The sequence below is a fragment of the Hemicordylus capensis genome, chromosome 4, assembly GCF_027244095.1.
Source record: "Hemicordylus capensis ecotype Gifberg chromosome 4, rHemCap1.1.pri, whole genome shotgun sequence".
In the NCBI taxonomy this organism is placed as follows: Eukaryota; Metazoa; Chordata; class Lepidosauria; order Squamata; family Cordylidae; genus Hemicordylus; species Hemicordylus capensis.
In genome coordinates, this window is record NC_069660.1 from 219549937 (window position 1) to 219569889 (window position 19953).

A 19953-nucleotide genomic window follows, 5' to 3' on the forward strand; every position below is an offset into this window, starting at 1 on the left:
GATCTGCAGCTGCCAGATCTGCTTTAGTACCTAGTGGGCCCAGAGCTTGGCTGAAAACGAACCACAATATAAGCCTTATGCAGCTGTTCAAATAAGATACAAAGGAATCTGTGTGTGGAAGGCATGTGGCTCCTGGCCCTGCCCTTGACCTCCACGTATTCAGCAGAGTTTATTCATAGGGCTCACACACAAAATATCATAATGCCAGCGTGGTGTAGTGGTTAGAGTGCTGGACTAGGACCGGGGAGACCCGAGTTCAAATCCCCATTCAGCCATGATACTAGCTGGGTGACTCTGGGCCAGTCAGTCACTTCTCTCTCAGCCTAACCTACTTCACAGGGTTGTTGTGAGAAGAAACTCAAGTATGTAGTACACTGCTCTGGGCTCGTTGGAGGAAGAGCGGGATATAAATGTAAAAACAACAACAATAATAATAATATAGGCTCTGAATGCGTAATTAGTGCCCTGTTTTTTCAGGGTACAGATAATGCATTCAGAGCTCAGCTTCCCTCATAGGGTAGGCTCCTGTGCACACATTCTCATGAAAGGGTGGAGATTGGTGGGGGGGGGGCAGCATGCACAAAGTAATTCTCCATTCTGTGTATTAATTCGTACCTTGTCTGAACACCTGCATTGGCTTATAGTGTTGTTGAGAGCAAACACAATGAGGGTTTGTATTTGCACTTGGTGATTTAAAGGGGCTATATAAATCTTAAACAGCAATAGTAACTAGATGAGAGTTTGCTTGGCTGGAAATGGTCTTTTCTGAGTTTAATTAATTGGAAACCTCCAAATCAAGTTTGATGGAATAAAACAAATATGATGCTGTTTCAATAAACTGCCATAATCAAAGTGTTTGCAGCTTGTAGAAGTGGGGTAGTAGCAGGGGGGAAAGGCAGCACCCTAGCCTTGTTTTACATGATTGTATCTGTTCATAATTTAAATGGAGTCATTCAGATAGCTGATTAAATATTAATAGCTCCTCTATTGATATTAATTAAATGCTTGCTGAGGAATCTCCATTTAAACATGCCCCAATGTGTTTATTCGTTGTGCGTTTTTAATTTCAGAATACAGACTTGGGCCTCAATCCAGAGTACAGCAGAACTCTCCCTATAGCTGAACAGATTATTATCATCTGGGAAAAGCATATTCAGCCTAAATTTAGTCTTTCCCTAAAACAGGTGAAAAGTTACAGCGAAGAGGCACAGCATACACACCCTTGGATGCAGTATACACAATGACAGATGGAGAAGGTTTATGTCAGCAAATTGGCCTTCCTAGATAGGAATATATACACAATGAAGTTCTTCTCACGATCGGTGAGAAGAGCTTCTTCCGAGTCTGTGGGGAGAACGGGCTTAGCCCGCTTCTCCAAATAATGGTGGCCAGATCGGCTGCCTGCACAACTCCATCACAGAGCCGGCGGGGGCTGCGGAGATCAGGGGCTGTGAGGCCCCCAGAAGTTCCAGGATGCCCGGCATGAGTGCATGGGCATCCTGGAGAGACCCCCGAGCCCAAGAGGCTGCTTGCAGCCTCCCGGTCGGGGGTCTATTCGTGTGTCGCTGCGCAGCATGACAACACACAAGCAACCAAATGAAATGAATGGAGCACTTGCTCCGTTAACTTCTTTTAAGGGGAGGGGGAATTAGGCGGGCTAGCCGCCTTGGGAGCACCTGGCTTGCCTGCGAGCCTGGTGGTTCCCATGATCCCTGGAAAGTGGGCTAAGCTTCCTTAGCCCACTTTCCAGTGATCGTGGGAATAGCCTCAAAATATATTACACACACACACACACACACACACACACACACACACACACACTTAGAGATAAATGGATAGGTGCACATACATACTATTACATATATTTCTTTATCCAAGCACATTTTAAACAGGAAATGACATGAAAGCAAATCAAGCAAAACCATGATTTTTCAGTCTTTTCCTTGATATCTTTTTGTGACTAATGAATCCATCACTCTTGTAAAGTCTCTGTGAACATCAGATAAATAATGAATAAGATCCTAGTCAGAAGTGCAGTGGCACATTTGGAAGTGCAGGCGCTCAGTGACACAGCCACCATAGTCATGTCCCCCGTCGCCACACTGTAACAACTGTATACAAATTTAAATTGAGTAGAATCCATTGCTAGAATCATTAGGAAGGGAACTGAAAACAAAACTGCTAATATAATGCCTTTATACACTCTATAGTGTTGGAGTACTATGTACAGTTCTGGTCACTGTCAGTGTTTCCTCTAATAGGGAATCCCAGATGTTGTTGACTACAACATCTGGGATCCCTTGTTAGTGGGAACACTGGTCACTGTATCTCAAAAAGGACATTATAGAACTGGGAAAGGTGCAGAAGAGGGCAACCAAGATGATCAGGGGCCTGGAGCACCTTCCTTATGAGGCAAGGCTACAACATCTGGGGCTTTTTTTTATTTTAGAAAAAAAGACTACTGAGGGGAGACATGAGAGAGGTCTATAAAATTAGGCATGGTGCAGAGCAGGGCTGCTCAGCTGCAGATGCTGGCCTACAACACACATAATCCTTGAGTACTGGCCACTGTGGCTGGGGATGCTGGGAGCTGGAGTCCAGAAACCACTGGAGGGCCGAAGCTGAGCAGCCCTGGTGTGGAGAGAGATGTTTCTCCCTCTCTCACAACACTAGAACCAGGGGACTCCCGTGAACCAGATCACCAGGAAATTTAGGACCAACAAAACATAGGAACATAGAGGGCTGCCAAATACTGAGTCAGACCATAGGTCCATCTCGCTCAGTATTGTCTACACAGACTGGCAGCGGCTTCTCCAAGGTTGCAGGCAGGAATCTCTCTCAGCCCTATCTTGGAGATGCCAGGGAAGGAACTTGGAGCCTAGATAGGCTCTTCCCAGAGCGGCTCCATCCCCCATGGGGAATAACTTACAGCGCTCACACTTCTAGTCTCCCTTTTGTATATAACCAGGGCGGATCCTGCTTAGCTTAAGGGGACAAGTCATGCTTGCTACCACAAGACCAGCTCTCTTCCCAAAAGGAAGCACTGTTTCCACACAGAGCATAATTAAACAGTTGAACTCTCTGCTACAGGATGTGGTGATGGCCACCAGCTTGGATGGCTTTAACATGGGCTTAGACAAATTCATGGAAGACAGGTCTATCAATGGCTGCTAATCTTGATGGCTATAGACTACCTACAGAATCAGAGGCAGGATGCCTCTGAATACCAGCTGCAGGGGAGCAACAGCAGAGAGAGGGAATGCCTTCATCTCTCACCTGTGGTCTTCCCAGAGGCATGTGGTAGGCCACTGTGTGAAACAGTATTCTGGACTAGATGGGTCTTGGACCTATTTCAGCAGGGCTGTTCTTATGTTCTTATAAGTAAGTAATTAAACTACAACTGAGGTGAGTCCCAGATCTCAGCTGAAGCCCTGTTTGGACATTACGCCCACCCCACCCCCCGGGCCCTGCTGTACACGCATACAGCACCAAAAGCAAGTCGGAAGTCCTGCCTCGGCATGTCACTCACCCCCTCCATTTGACCATTTCCCCATAAGCAGGAAATGCTGTAACAGTGATGGCGGGCACTTCCATGATCAGCAGCCTAGGATTGCACTAGGAAGCAGCACAGGAGTCTGTGTGAGCATATAGAGTATGAGCAAGACAGCATTTGTGGCTTGTGGAGAAGCTTTCAAAACCCCACACTTTATTGCCACCTGGAATAGCCCTTTCTTGTAGGGTCACCTCTAACTAAATAGGATTTGCGTATATCCTATGTATACATAGGTAACACTGAAGAGTAGTCTTAGCTCTTCCTGTCTACTAAATGTAGTAGCTGAACTGCTTTCTTCTTTAAAATATAGACTATATTATAACTCATTGTGAACACTGTTGGACACTGAGTATCCTTCACTAAAGTCAAGGCTACAGTTCCCAGTAGTTTTAGTTGTAGAAAGATTATACTTATGGACAACTGTTCTATTGAATTAAAATATTGATTTTAGAATCAGAAAGGTCTGTCTCTTTTCCATTCACTGGAAAACTTGAGTGGAAATGGACAGCAGGTGTAATTTGGCACGCCAGGCGTAAAACACTGCCATCTATTAATGAGATACAGACACTTTGTTTCAAAAAAGAACCTGCAATTTGAAAACATTATAACCCCACATGGTTGCTGCCTTTTAATATTTCAAATATGTTTTAATATTTGGGGCCAGTGAGTACTTGTTTATTGACTTTTGAATTTCTTTACCATCCTGTGTTGTGAATTTTCATATGTATTTAGGGCCTGCTCATATTTTATTTTATATGGGGTGTACCTCCATGCGGCTGCTATGTTCCAGGCCTTTTACCACTTTAAATCTAACATTGAGCTAGACTAGACTCAGACTTCCCGTAGCCTTTAATAATTCTGGGAGGTCCATGGATAGGTATATACTTGTGGCCTCTCCTTTAAAAAAGAAAATAGTGTAATAGGTGGTGCTCTAACATTGATCTTTAAGACATCATTAGACTAAAATTATAGGATATATAAATACATACAGGAGGAAGAAATGAACTTTCCAGTGTTTTTAATATAGAACAACATAGTTGTAATGTGCTGAATGGCACTGATTCAAAACCGCTGTGGCAGACCTTAGAGGGTTATAAATATTAATTCAATACATGCACAAATACAAGTGTGCCCATATATGAGAGAGAATGAAGAAAACGTCAGCCCTTGCAAATGTTGAAAGAAGTCCTCAGGAACATCAGCATTTAAATGGTCAAAACTCACACAACCCATAAAGCCTATTCTAAAAGCTTTCTAGGTCAAGAACATAAGGATTCAGTGTTGTCATTTTACTATAAGGAATTCTGATTTTTGTAATCCTGTCTCCCACAGTGAATTTAGTAGTTATGAGAGGACTGGCAGCACTGGAAATGACCTTCATGTAATCTTTACCTGACTTTAAACCTCTAGATAAAAATGTGCTTCAGGCAGAAGTTGCAGAGCAGCTCATTCTTGCATTTGATTTCTGGGATCCATATTTCTAGTGTACAAAAGATAGTAGGGATGTGCAAACGATTGATGTTGAAACATTCATTTCTAAACGGGCCATTTTGAGTGTTTTTAAGCTCAAAATAAAATGCCTTCTAAAGTGATTTGAGTGCAGAACAAAACTCCATTTTGATAGAAATGTTTTGAGCGCCATTTTGGAGGCCTGTTTCTCCCTTGCTAATTGGTTTTCTGGAACTGCCTTCTGATTGGCTTGTGATCTCCTTGCTTCTTGGTTGACTTGTTATAATGCATATCAAGTGTTGTCATGGGAAACTGTGCCACCATTGCCTGGGGGGAAGGAGGAGGGAGAAAGATACACAAAAGGAGGGAGTTTCATAATGTTTTCAAAGGGACTGGGAGGCAGCGAGAGCCCTTATAGTGTGTCTTTCTTGAAGAATTTGATATATCAGCACAGGAGGAAGTAAGGTTTGATTTTGTGGTTTTCTTTTCTCATCATTGAATATAATATGCTATGCTATTGCTGCTATAACTATCTGGTTTTGCTGGATCTCAAATTGACAGAGGTAGAACTTGGGTGCCTTCCTTCCGTGAGTTGTGTTTTTGTGTGTAAGAGAGATAGTGTTGTGGTGAAAAATGGACAATGGCAGCTTTGTGTCTCTCTGTGTGTAATATTTCTTGGTGATTGCTGTGATGAGCTCCATGTCTGGCCTTGAGACTAACTTGTGCTTCACTCACTGCTCTGGTCTGCTTTGTAATCTGCATTGCAAGGTGTCAAAATGTGGCTGAAGTTGCTCTAGTGGAGCTTATGGCTATGCTTGCTGCTAAGGGTGCTGATGTGGCAACTCTTGCAATGCTAGGAACGTAAGGAGTCCTAATTGTGTGTGAGAGATCGCTTCTGCCAATGATGTTACTGTAGCACAGGCACTGTAGCTGGCAGTGGATTCTGGGTCAGTAATTCTTTTTTGGCCATTTTTGGACTTTCTTTGAAATGTGTGTTCTGTATTGGGAGGGACAGATTCCCTTTTACTGTGCACTTCTGCAGGATTTTTCAAGGCAGGGTTGCAAAATGCATTGCAAATTGCAATGCAAAACTTGTTTTGGCCATCGGGAACAATGGGGAAACCTGAAAGACCCCATTGTTCCCCATGAGTAGGTCCTAGGGACATCAAAGTGGGTTGGGGGTTTGCGGGGGAAGGTTGCAAATTTATTTATAATCAGCCACTTGCCTATTTCTTTTGTGGGTTGGGTGGTAGGTAGCACACATCATGCCCTACCACCTAACCCCCTTTGGTGTCCCTAGGAGCTACCCATGGGGAACAATGGGGTGTTTTGAGTTTCCCCATTATTCCCTATGGCTGAAACATTCAAAATGTTTTGAGTTTGTTTTGTCAAAATAGCCAGTTCAACACTTTTCCAACAAAACTTTTCAGCCACTTGCATTTTGTTTCGAGCTCAAAACAAAACACAAAATCCATTCCATGCACATCCCTAAAAGATAGCTAGAAATGGAAACTGAGAATTTTGAATACAATTCATATGTTTACCTCCTCCACCACATCTGACAGAGTCCATTGGTACATAAAGAGACGTAAGTAGTGCTATATCAGATAATTAAAGAATGTACTACATGCAGCTTCATTTCCCAAACAAGTCTGGAAAAATAAGGCATGTTCTAGAAGGTCTTTACTGATGCTTCAGATGTCAGCATCTTGGAATCTTGATCTGAGAAAAGAATATCTCATAATAGGTCTTAAATCCTCAGATAAAGTTGGAGATGAAATAGTGATGGATTTTCCTGCCTATTCCATGCCTATTCATCCGCCCACCTCTTTCAACAGAAGCACTCAAATGGGACGTCTGGTCTTATGTTGCAGGCATAAGAAGAGAGTGGACTAAAGGACCAGTGGAGGAATAGGAGCAGCTGCTGTGGCTACTTTGTTTTCTATCTTACCTAAAAGGAAGTAAATGCACATTCTCTGGATTGCAACCCAGCTACCCTATTTGTGAGATATTACATGTCCCATGTGGCTGTTGTTTTTAATATGATACTTGTGGTTGCTGTGTAATCAACTGCTTCTTTGAAATGTTGATTGTATGATGGTAATTATAGTTTTCTCAGTATTTGCAAGTAATAACTCTCAGTGGGGATGCAAACTTGCATGTGCTAGTTGATCGTAAGATAGCTGGCTAACATACCACACAAGGCTTTGTCAGCCTAGGAACAGTGCAACTGTGCAAATGCTCCATTCCTAACCTGACGGAGCCTTGTGAATTATGTCATCATTAGCCTCCATCATTTGAATGGAGTAACACTCTAATTTTAGTACTAGAACTAATACTCTCCCCATATGCAGAAAACATCAGTTCATGACAGTGGTATAGAGTTTTGAGAGCTAGGTCACTATTAACACCATTATGTTACAGAATAGTATTAGGGGCTTAGGCAATGCATATGATGTAGCATCACTTACACTAGTGTGTGTTCCAGCTTGACTATGGATCAATTTACAGCTAAGGTTGTTTTCTCTATAGCTTTTTGTCCCTTAAAGAGATGCAGAGAAAGGAAATGTCCCCCAAATGCCAATGTGCTATGCTTTTGCATGTGAAAAAGCAGAACCCAGTAATCTTCTAGCCTACCATTAAAAATTATGGAGATCTCTCAAGATCTGAATGGGGCAGCCTGTCATGCTTCCTATGCTGGAAGCCATGAAAATTCTTCCCTGTTCAAAGTATGACTGTTGTTCCTTATCCTGTGACAGGGAAATGGTCATCATGCCCTCTCAGTTGTGAAGAAAATGAAAGAATTAGAAGCCTGCCCAATATGAAGAGCAGAAGAATTGCACTCACTGTACCACAAATGATTTCTGGTGTGAGATTAGCAAAAGCAGGGAAGGGGGAATGCCTATGGGTATATCTGTTATTCTGCTACTCCTCAAGATTAGCTGTATGGGTAGAAAGAGAAGAATGATGTGTGTCAAAGAAATGCAGGGCTCTAGAGAGTGTCATTTAGTGAAGGGAACCATGTCCTTTAATCCAGGATGGATGGATAAGACCTGATTTATAATTTAAGAGAACCTATACAAGTGAACTCACCATGTGATCCCATTGGGGACAAGAGGGAGGTAGTCTAACTTCTTTGCTATTTTGTATTATGTGTCCTCATCACAGAATTAGGCATATGGATTGCATTGAACACTGTGATTATTGTTTTAAAGAGATTTTCTCCTGCAATAGAACCAAAAAAACACACAAAACAATGGTCTCAGGCTGGTTTTAACAACAATAGGTATAAATAGTAATCTAATTATACTTGGGAGAGATTTATAGCTCTAATTACTACTAGTTTAAAATTGCAAAGGGATTGACATGAGCAATCAACACATTCCATGCTGTGAATCCATCTTGCTATTGTAAAAGCTACCTGCCAATTGCTTGTCAGCAGAATGATACACTATGCTGCACACAGTATTTCCAGAATTAGCAATACATCAGCTCCAAGTGCATAAATGTTATCTGCAGCTAAAACTTAGAACCCAGCGCTTATAAAATTCAAAATCAGAGTCTTGCAATTACATGGGCTTTTTGTTATACTAACTTTTTTTCCCCTTGATGCAATATGAGATAATTTTCAGGATGCTCTTTAAGAATTCTCCAGGTGATAGTAACTTGCCACATGAAATGAAGCCTCTCTGGAAAACTTCTCTCTTTTTCTTGGAAGCTTCTATACTATACAGACCTTCTGTGGCATGAGTTGCTCATTATCACAGGTGATGGTGTGATTTTTTTTTTTTAACATTACTCTTTCCCTCTTTCAGATGCATACATACACTTTAGGTGTCTATTACTGATCCTTCAATATACTTCTTTGCGGATGTTATAATTTTTGCAACAGATGTGCATAGACAATTGAATACCAACATTTATCACATAAGAAAAGATGTAGAACACAAAAGCTTTTAGTGGGTTCCTCTGCTTTTAAATGTTTGGGTTTAAATCTTTTTATTACCATTCCAAAATTATGTGAGTTGTTTAAATAAAGGCATGCTCAATTGCAATAAATAATTTTCATTTAGCATACTAAACTGATTAACACATTATGTGTGGATTAATTATTATTAGAGATGGTTGAACTCCTCAGAGCTTGCCTCAGACTGGCCTGGAAATTATCTGAAAAAATAGAGCACACCAGAGCAAAGTCATGGTGGCCTTTGGGATTTGGAATCTTCCCAAGAGCTGTTTCTGCAGCGGTTTCTGATATTACTCACGTTTTGGGAAACAGAAATATGCTTAGGACTGCAATTATTTTTTGCATACCATATTCCAGAAGATTTGTATCTTTGAGCATGACCACCACATAAGTGGGTGAGAATGAATCAAATCACAGCTTTCTAACAAGTTGATTGTTAGATTTGAGAGGAGAGCTGGTCTTGTGGTAGCAAGCATGGCTTGTCCCCATTGCTAAGCAGGGTCTGCCTTGGTTGCATATGAATGGGAGACTTGATGTGTGAGCACTGCAAGATATTCCCCTCAGGGGATGAAGCCGCTCTGGGAAGAGCAGAAGGTTTCAAGTTCCCTCCCTGGCTTCACCAAGATAGGGCTGAGAGAGATTCCTGCCTGCAACCTTGGAGAAGCCACTGCCAGTCTGTGAAGACAATACGGAGCTAGATAGACCAATGGTCTGACTCAGTATATGGCAGTTTCCTATGTTCCAGAGATTTAAATTTCATTCATATATTTAATTTCTTGAGTGTGCAATACCACCTACTCATAATCTTGGCATTCAGTTCTCTTAGGGGCCTTTCACACTATCAGGCGGGCAGGGGGAAGGCAGGGTTAAGCCTGTCTTCCCTGCAGATGATCTAGACTGGCCCCAGCTGTGCTGCGCTGCTGTGCACACGATCGCCACAGCAGCCACTGGCATCTTGTTTGGAGGATGGGGGAATCCCACGATGCATTGCGCAATGAGGGTGGTGCATTGGGGAATTCCCCCGGAAGACTGGCACTCTAGGCTCTCATTTCTGTGTCAGCATGGGTTGCAATGGCACTGTCCCCAAGAACACCATGCAAATGGCCCCTGCACATGCGTAGATGCCATGTGCATGCCAGCACTGAGCATGGGTTCTTGGGGGCAGTGCTGTCAGAGCAGGAAGCTGCATGCGATGGCAGAGAGCAGGTAAGGACCTGCTCTCCTCTTTTTTAAAGCTCTCGCTCGCGGTTAATTCACAGACCTCGGTTCGTGCACATCCCTAGCATCTGGCAACCTGACATTTGTCAGAAAGATCATTAGGTGGCACTGTTTTGGGACTGGCATCTCCAAACATAAGCAGATAAGGTGTTTAGACTCTAGGACCCTCTAGCAGAGGGCCGGACTTCTGCTGAGCAGCTCAGGCTGCATGCAGCCAAGGCCCCTACATATAACCTTTGTTAAAGGTTACATATATGTAAAGGTTAGATGCACTAAAACTGAAGCTTCTATTAGGGGGCTTTCAGGCCAAAAAAGGCTCCACCTTTCATCTGTTTAAACAGGAATCCATCTTAACAGGAACTTTTGGAGCCAAATATATTTTTAAAAGAATACAGAGTGACAGCCGCAAATTAACCTGCATCTATGACAGGCAATGGTTTGCTATGGGCATGATTAGTGCCCCTGACAAATTTTAATGATGGGACTGCTGCCACTATGAGAGAGAGACCGTGAGAGCGAGAGAGCACATGTATGATTTGGCTGGTCAGAGGGTTGGCTCACTTCCTGTCTGGACTGGGATAGACAGAGCATTTCTCCTAGATTCCAGCTCCTGATCCACTGTGCTCCACCCCCAGCAGAGTGAATAAAAACTAATGATAAAAATAAATTAATAAATAGATTTAAAACATTAAAATTTAAATCAGAGTTTTATTTTTTCTTAAGTTTCAGCGATAGCTAGCTAGCTAGCCTGGTTTATAATTAAATCTGAACATAAGAACACAATAGGAACAGTTTCAATAATATATCGAAACTGGTTTTTTGACACTACCATTCATGTATGAAAGACTGCTTTCCTTTGTAAAGAAAGAATGTGTATTGTACAGTTATAAGCAGGCTGGCTTCCTGTTGTGAACGTGGGAGTGTCCAGGGTAAAAGATCTAACCCAGAGTTAGCCCTCCAAGGCAGCCACAGGGACATGCTTCCTATAGGCCCACTTGGATCCCGCTCAGGACTGACAAAATAGAAACTGGCTCGGAGTAATGTTCATTCGGATCAACTACAGGAAGGTTTTGTTTTCTTCCTTCATTGTAACTTCTAGTTTCAAATAAAGTGTTGCTTACTAACTGGTATCATTTTAAAGAAAATACCATCATGACAGACATGTGCCCTTAGTCATTTTGTTCACTTTAGTGCATCTACCTGTGCTCGTATGTACAATTTTTTGTAAAACTTGCATGAAAGGATTTTGAATTATTTCTCCTTCCCAATATCTGATGCCTCCAGCAGGATCTTCCCTCTTATGCCAGGTTTTGTTTTGTTTTTAAACCCACTATTTGGGATATTTGAATTGTATCACTCCTAGATAGGCCATTATCAGATCAGTTGTCTTTTTTTAAAAAAAGTTCCTTCTCTTGTTTTTATCTTGGGATATCCAAAACAAAAGGCATTTTGAGAGCCTTCCCCTTTCAGAACATGCCCAAGATACGCTCATCTAATTGCTTGCATTTTCAGCACAGCTGTGTGCAATTAGGCCCACTTCAAGATCCTAACCATTTAATGTCCCCCCACCCATTTTCACAATATGGCATGAACATCCACAGTGAAAAGCTGAAAGCTTTCCATCTTTATTCTAGATAATTAGTGCTCTTCAGTGCGTCTTCTTTCTATGAGAATTTCCATGCTATGTTTCTATTAAAGTATTGTAGTGTAGTACTAGTGCCAAATACTATGTGAGATATCCATAATGGGATAAGAGTCCCCCCCCCGCCACCGCCCCGCATAAAACAAAAGAAACACCAGCCTTGCTTTAACTACATGCTCCTAAAACAATAGGGTATCACTGGAATGCTTGAACCCCATTGGTTTATGTGTGGGGAACTGCATTCACAAACAACCACTTGAAAATTGAGGCATCCGGGCAGATCTCACTTGCAATACACTCATATACACATTCATGTCATTCTGTTACTCTCCTTCCCACTACACCACATACCACACTCCTGTGGTGTTAGGCTTTAAAGGATGCTTTCCCCCACCCCTGTTCGGCTGCTATATAATTCTTTTCTTAGCCAAATGCTTACTTCCACTTGCTTTAAGCAGTTCTTCACTGAACATTATTTGCTGCTCCTGTGTTAATTTAAATGTTCCTTAATATTCAGTGTGAAAGCTTCTGACATTTTATCAGGAGACCTATGAAAAGTAGTCCTTTTTATTTGTTTGTTCTCAGCACGAAAGATCATTATTCTGCTACTGAATATACCTCTTTCCTGATCATATTTCAGTCATCACCACCCACTACACATGTCAAATAACATTAATTCTGAATTCCTCATAGAGTTAAATTAACGTCAAAATCTGATAGATATACTTTCCCTTTCTTTCTCTTTTCAGAGTTTGGTTGGCTGAAGGTGGTGGGAAGGCCACCTGCTCTGGCTGTGGTGTGACCTGCTTCTTGGTGGACACCTCCTGCCACCCATTTCCATGTGGAGAAAAGCAGAGGGAAGAGAGAGGGTCATGTCTCACTAGGCTGTAGAACCCGGGCCGCTGCTGGCCTCCCTCTGCTCCTGACCATATTGGGGCTATTCTCATGCATAGGCAAAACCGAGCTAAGGAAGTCCAGCCCAGTTTTGCTGGCGCATGAGAACTCCCAGAAGCCCCGTGGCTCTCTGTGGCAGCATGGTGGCAAACCTGCCTCCAGAGTCCCCCTTCAGAACAAGGTTAAGGGAGAAACCACTCCCTTAACCTCATTTTTTAAAATTGTCTGCCAGCCCTGGCTCACCCAGTGGTGGCTCCGCACCTGACTCAGAGGACTTCACAGACAACCCACAGGCCAAGGTAGAGAGTTTCCAACCTCACCGCATTCTATGTCTGCAAAACAGGGCACATGCCTTTTAGGTTCTCCACTCCTCCAGGGTAGGGAAGGCTCCACTTTCCATTTAAAGGGACTCATTCTGCTTCAGGCCATTGTTGAAGAAACACTGAGGCTCTCCACACGAGCAGTGTGGAGAGCCTTACCAGGCTCTGCAGGGAGAGCGGGCTAAGCACATGAGCAGAGAGCCGGCCCTGGATGGCCAGATCGGCTGCCCACATGACTACTGGCTCTGTCACGGAGCCAGTAAGGGTGGCGGGGATCAGGGGCTGCACCGGCACATGACGAATAAAATGGGATTAGTGGGGCACACTTCCACTAACCTTGTTTTATGGGAGGGGTTCTTAGGTGGGCTAGCCACCATTGAACCACTGGGCTTGCCCACGAGCCCGGTAATTATCACGATCGAGGAAAACCAGGCTGGGCTCCCTTAGCCCTTTTTCTCTCCATCGTGAGAATAGCCTTATTGTTGTATAAGTCTTTGCTTTGCTCCCAAGTAGACCTGACTTTCTGGCTTGATTGTTACTCATGCATGCTCCTGTGTAGAGCAAGCTACTAATGGCTCTTGACCCCGGCTTATTTGACCATGACTCACACTTGCTCCTGTGTAGACCTGACTTACTGGCCTATTCCCACAATCACTAGCAAGTGGGCTAAGGGAGTCTAGCCCTCTTTCTAGTGATAATCGGAACCACTGGAATCGCAAGCCCGGTGGTTCCACGGCAGCTAGCCGACCTAATTCTCTCCCCTTAAACAAGGTTAACTGAGTTAGTGCTCCGTTAACTTGGTTTTTTGATTATGTGCCGCCCAGACCCCTGACTGGGAGGCAACAACAAGCCTCCCGGCCTCGGGGGTCCCCCAGAATGCCCCGCGCACTCGTGCGTGGCATCCTGGGACTTCCGGGGGCTGGGCGGCCCCTGATCCCAACAGCCCCCACCGGCTCCATGACAGAGCCGGTAGTCATGTGGGTGGCCGATCTGGCCACCCAGGGCTTAATGACTGATCATCTGCGAGGAGAGCGGGCTAAGCCCACTCTCCCTACCACATCCTCCCAGGCTCTATACACCATTTGTTTGTAGAGCCTCACTATATGGCACTGCAACTAAAAGTTACTGTGGGCTAACAGAAAGAAAGAAAAAGAAACAGCTGCCATAGACTCAAAAAGAATAGGACTGTAGCTCAGTTGAAAAGCACGTTTTGTGTGCTAAAAGGTCCAGGTTCAATCCTTGGCATCCCCATGTAAGACTGCGGAAAACCCAGTCTTGATAGCCTCTGCCAGTGCGTGTAGGCGGCACTAAGCTAGATGGACTAATGGTCTGACCCTGTACCATTAGTCCATCTAGTGGCTTTATTTTTTCTTTTCTTTTAAAGGCTGAGTATTGTGAATAGGTCCTTACTTTTCAGGACACCATAGAACTCATTAAGCATGGAGCACTCACAAGATTTTTCTCTCCTCACTAGAGTGGAATTATTCCTATATTGTGAGATGTTTCTTCAGGCCTAATGTATTCTGTGTACATAACACTTGTAAGGTTTTTGCTTTGCCATATTGGGTTTGAAGAAAATAGTGGAAGGGATGTATTATGAATTATAATGCATTTATTATATTTCTTATTATTTCTTGTTGACAAAGTCAGACAGGAGTTATTGACTGGTTTGTTTTATCCCGACATCAGGGCTATTCCCACGATCGGGAAAAATTGGGCTAGGAAAGCCTAGCCTGATTTTTCCCGATGGTGGGAACCACCGGGCTCGGCTTTGAGCCCGGTGGTTCCTAGGCGGGTAACCTGCCTAAGTGCCCCTGCCCTTAGCCTGAGTTTGCGGAGCGAGTGCTCCCCAAAACCGGGCTCCCTGATTGTGAGTAGCTGCAGCGGGGCTCCGCAACAGGGCTACTTGCAAGTAGACCCCCAACCAGGAGGTGAAAAGCCGCCTCCCGGCTCCGGGGGTCTCCCCAGTATGCCCTGCACGAACACGCAGGGCATACTAGGGCTTCCGGGGGCCACACAGCCCCCAAGTTCCCCAGCCCCCGCCGGCTCCGTCACGGAGCCAGCAATCGTGTGGGCGGCTGATCCGGCCACCCAGGGTTCCCTTCCCACTCGTGAGCGGGGAGAGTGGGCTTTGCCCACTCTTCCCACTCACTACAACAAACCGGGTCTCACGGATTGTGAGACCCGGTCCATCGAGTCCTTCCCTAGGACCTGGGATGGCTGAATTTTATTATCAATATTGTTGTTATTATTATAGATATCTTCGCAAAATATAGGCTGTTCCCAGTAAAGTTGCTTTTTGTAATTGGCTGGTGATGATTTCTGTGGCCCCTATGGTGTTGAGGTGCTCTTCAAGGTCTTTTGGAATCGCACCTAGGGCACCAATTTACTACTGGGATTATTTTGGTCTTCTTCTGCCACAGCCTTTCAATTTCAATTTGTAGATCTTTGTATTTTGTTATTTTTTCTATTTCTTTTTCTTCTATTCTGCTATCACCTGGTATTGCTATGTTGATTGTTTTAACCTGTTTTTCTTTCTTCTCGACTACAGTTATATCTGGTGTATTGTGTGGCAGATGTTTGTCTGTTTGTAGTATTATTGTAGTATTATTATCTGTTTGTATTACTACTACTACTACTATTATTTTTTATTATTATTTATTCACAGCATTTCCTTGTGGGTTTCTGCTGGGAAGTGAGAAAGTAAATAGCAGAGCAGAATTGAGGCTTATAAATTTGTCATAGGCCTCACACTGTGCAGAGGCTTGTGCAGGGGAATGTATATCTACAAGAGAACAGGCATTCAGTTCTCAAAGCACAGGGAACTGTCTGCCCTGTTTGTGACCTTTCCTAGTTGGCTGGTTGAGAAGCTGGGGGGAAAGCTGAGGTATCCTACCTTCCTAGTTCAAAGCAGGTTACACATTAAACAGTAGAAAGCACAAGGAGAAGGAGAGGAAAGAAAAACAGCAAAGGAATTAAAACGTCATCCCAAAACTGCATGCAGCATGCTAAATCTTCACGTTTGGAACTTTAGCACTGCATTAGTTAGGCTAATCATGAAACCGCTTTATAACTCTTGCTTTTACAAGTAGTCTCCTAAGAACTCTGGGCAAAATTCCAGCTCCACAGAAATCTGGCCCAATCTGCCTCTAGGCTTATAGCATGGGAATCGCAGTTAGATTTCTAGAGATTGATTCATAAAAGATTTTCCACAATTTCTATGGGACTTTTCAAAATTTACTTGGAACAAACCTGAGCAGCGTAGGGTAGATGTCAAAAGGCAGTTTGTCAGAGAAATTTACTAGCCTGGCTTCTGAAGAAAGGGGCAATGTGTGTGTATGTTTACTTTCCACATATTCCACAAATCTTTCCCAAGTTGCCTTTTGCCTGCTGCATACCATCCTTCATGAAGTGTTCATGAACACTTTCATTTTAAAGGCATATACAACATATTCATCGCCTGAATAAAAGGAGGAATCAAAAACAAGATCCTTATATCTAAGTGAATCTTACTTTAAATGGATTGGGCTTCTCTACCATGTGTAATTTTATTTGCTCCTGCTGCTGCTCCTCACTCCACTGCTGCTGCTCCTCACTGCTCACATCCCCAAGAGCTTTTAGTTAGACAGCTCCATGCCTTCTAAAGCTTGTGTCAGTCAGATTCTGACATGGAAGGCATGAGCTTGTAGTCAAACATCTGCCCTGAAAGCCATCACTCTCTGTTTCAAATATCACTGTTCTGAGTTCACCTATCTTGTCAGCGTTCCAAAGAGAAGCAGTTGTTTTCTCCCTTCCTCTCAGGCATCACTGATACCTCATTCAGAACCACATTTCTCCTCATTCCAGTTGCATTCATGCTGTCCTGTATCCCAGCTCTAGTTGTTAGGGGGAACAGGGGGATGGGGTGGAGAAGAAACCTGAAGATTTTTTTATACACACACACACACACACACACACACACAATTCCTAAAGCTGTACCTGTCATGCCAGACTTCTGAATTTCATGAGTGTTGACAGAAAAACATGATGGTTCTTAATTGAAGATTCACACCTGTGGTATAACAGCAGCTGCTTCTTTTTAAGGCTACCTCCAGGCCTATTCCCAGCTCTCTGCTCTTCTGAGGGTTTGCATATTTTGAAATCAGTACATCAGCATTATTAGGAATTTAAACAGAATGTGATGTGCAAATTCAAGATGAGCAAGTCCAAGTTTTCTCTCTCCTTCCATATGACCCTCTTATATTGTAAACCTTAAACAAGTTTAATTAAAGAAGAACAAGTCTTTGGGGGGTCTATATGAGGCTATGGTTTTCCTTTGTATGTGCGCCGATATTTCCTTCAAATGTGCTGTAACATTGTGTTCACAGTCAGTGGTGTAGCTAGGGGGAGGGGCCCCCAGTTTTCATTTCTCTCCCTGGTGGCCGCTTGGAGTGAGGAAAATAGGGAGGGATGAAGCTGGGAGTCTCTCAGGAGCTGGGGGCCCTGGGTTCTTTGAACCCATCCGCTCAATTATAGCTACACCCCTGTTCACAGCACAGAGCTGACTTGTCTTTCTTCACGTTAAACATTTTACAATAAGTTGGTTCAGCAATAACTTCAGTATTGTACAGTTAGAATCCTGAAGTGATTTCTGTTTGGTATGGCCAGGGATTCGCAGTCATACTTCACTCTCATCCCATATTGCCCTTGAATCCTGTGTAACTGTGAGCATTAAAATGGCTCACATCCAGATTAAATTGCTCATGGGTAGTCCCAAACAGTTGCCCTTTAGGTAGAAGTCCACTGTTTAAGATCAGTTCTCAATGAATATGCAAGAAACAAGCCCATTAAACCACACACACAGACACAAGGCATGAGCAGATTCTGAGGTCAAGAGGGCCTCTGCCCATGTGCAAAGAGTTTTCAATAGAAGAAGCATCATGCGTGTTCTCAAGTCTGCCCAAGTGCTGTTACAAAGTATGGCGGGATAATGCCATTAGGGACAGACTCTGAAATTACCTAGCTACACCTTGGTCTCAAATGCTTAGCTGAGTGCCCTGAGATATTAAAAAAACTTGCAGCAAAATTCCTGCTGTGCCTTCCCCACAGTGGGCCCTTGTAGACAGTCTTATTCCAGAACCTGGCAGAATATCTTTCTCACTGTGGAGATGGCCTCCCTCAGGAACTTTCTCTTCAGTGGGAATTGCTCTTAGGTGGAGCCTGGAGTGACTACAGTCGCTGCCACTGCCTCCCCCACCACAGCACCACCGCTTTAAGATAAGGATCTTTAGAGCCTTGGGGTAGAGGCAACAGCAGTAACAATTGACATTCTGTGGGCACTTTGTGGATTGCATCAACTGTTCGCAAAGCCTTGAAGACCCATGTGTGTTCAAATGGAACATGTGAAAATCCCTGGAGCCTTTTTCAGGCTGATGCCAGACGTATAGTTCCAGTCTAGTCCCAGTCTACTGAGAAAAGATGATCTGCTGCTGAGGCTTGTAGCACCCACAGACGCTACTGCTGCCAACCTCCTACCTGCATATGTTTCTGGAGATCTTGGAGCAGGAGAAAGGGGAAGCAGCTCACAGGATTGGGCCCCAAGCCAGCCCTGTTTGTCCTGTTTACAGCCTGTGTTCATTCCAATGCTGCTCACATGCATTCAAGCAAGGGTGGTCCATATTTTGAGCATTCCTGGCAGAAGCCTGCAACATCTCTACTGAAATCTATAGGACACACCTCCATGTAAATATGTTTGGGATTGGGATGAAAATATTCTTGATTTCAGAATTCTTATTTCAGAATTGGTCCTGATATTGATTTGGCCCAGAAATAAACAGAAAAAGACAAACAAGAGTTTTAGAGAAGAACATGTGAACATATACTTTCTCACAGATTAACCAATTGTTTTAAATTGTGTTGTTTTTCCATGGTTAGGCAGGATATTAGAATGTGCTTTCTGTTAGTATGATTTATAGTGGCACTTACGTTTAAAAGTTATGCTATTTTAGTAAAGAATGATACATTTCCTTTTGAGAAGATTAAATAGTTTGTTGAAGGTTTTTTTTTTTTCTAAATTAGGGCTTTGCTTGTGGAGAACTTTCATTTGGCTACAAGAAATCTGCTCAGCGAATCCAGAGTTAGAACTGTCAGTTGACAAGGCTGTGGTTCTTGCCGTTAAAGATACAGGAATTATCCTGACATGTTTCTTTCACCAAGGAGTATCTGTGGTATGAACAGTATGCCTCAAATATATGTGTATATTTACTAAGTTAAATGAATTTAAAAGTTAAACAAACAAGTCTGAAATAGGTCAGATTTGAGAACAACAATAGTGTTTGGTTTTTATAGACTGAAAAGACAGTTTTCTAATCTACAAGTTAAATTTGAGCATCCATAGACTTTTGAATTTGCATGATTGTCATAATCATCATGCATTATTTATTTTTAAAATCCCAATTTACATCAGGCGCTATATAAAAATAGAAAACACAAGCCCCTGCTTTTAGCCTCACATTCTTTAAAAAAGAATAAAACCAAAGGAAAGGGGAGTTTGAGGGAAATGAAAATGTTTTGCACTCACCATGAGAGAGTAAAGGAAGTGGGGGGGGGAGTTATAAATAAGCTAGGAGCAGGAAAGACTTAAAAAGTCAAATAGAACATCAAACAGGGATGTGCAAAATTGTTTGTCTATGAAATAAATGGAATTTGAAATCCATTGCCAATATGGATGGCAACCTAGCATTTTGGAACATAATTGCAATTTCTCAGATGGTTGCTATGCTTTGGAAGACTCACCTCCATAGTCCAGGGAATATTTAAGTACATACACCTAACTCCCCAGCTGTGTGCAATATAGTGCAGATGGATACTACAGCAGCCAGGCACATAAAACCTGCATTAAAGAGAAGTTAATACACAATAAAGTGACTGT

At 43.1% G+C, this 19953-nt stretch overlaps 1 long non-coding RNA gene across 1 annotated transcript in view; it reads left to right on the plus strand.

The window, feature by feature from the left end:
* LOC128322748 (uncharacterized) overlaps positions 1 to 19953 on the plus strand; it is a 54434-nt gene extending 34481 nt beyond the window's left edge. Inside the window, exons 3-4 of the long non-coding RNA XR_008305943.1 lie at positions 6877 to 7005; positions 19101 to 19953. This is a non-coding gene — a long non-coding RNA (uncharacterized LOC128322748). The remainder of the gene's footprint in view (positions 1 to 6876; positions 7006 to 19100) is intronic.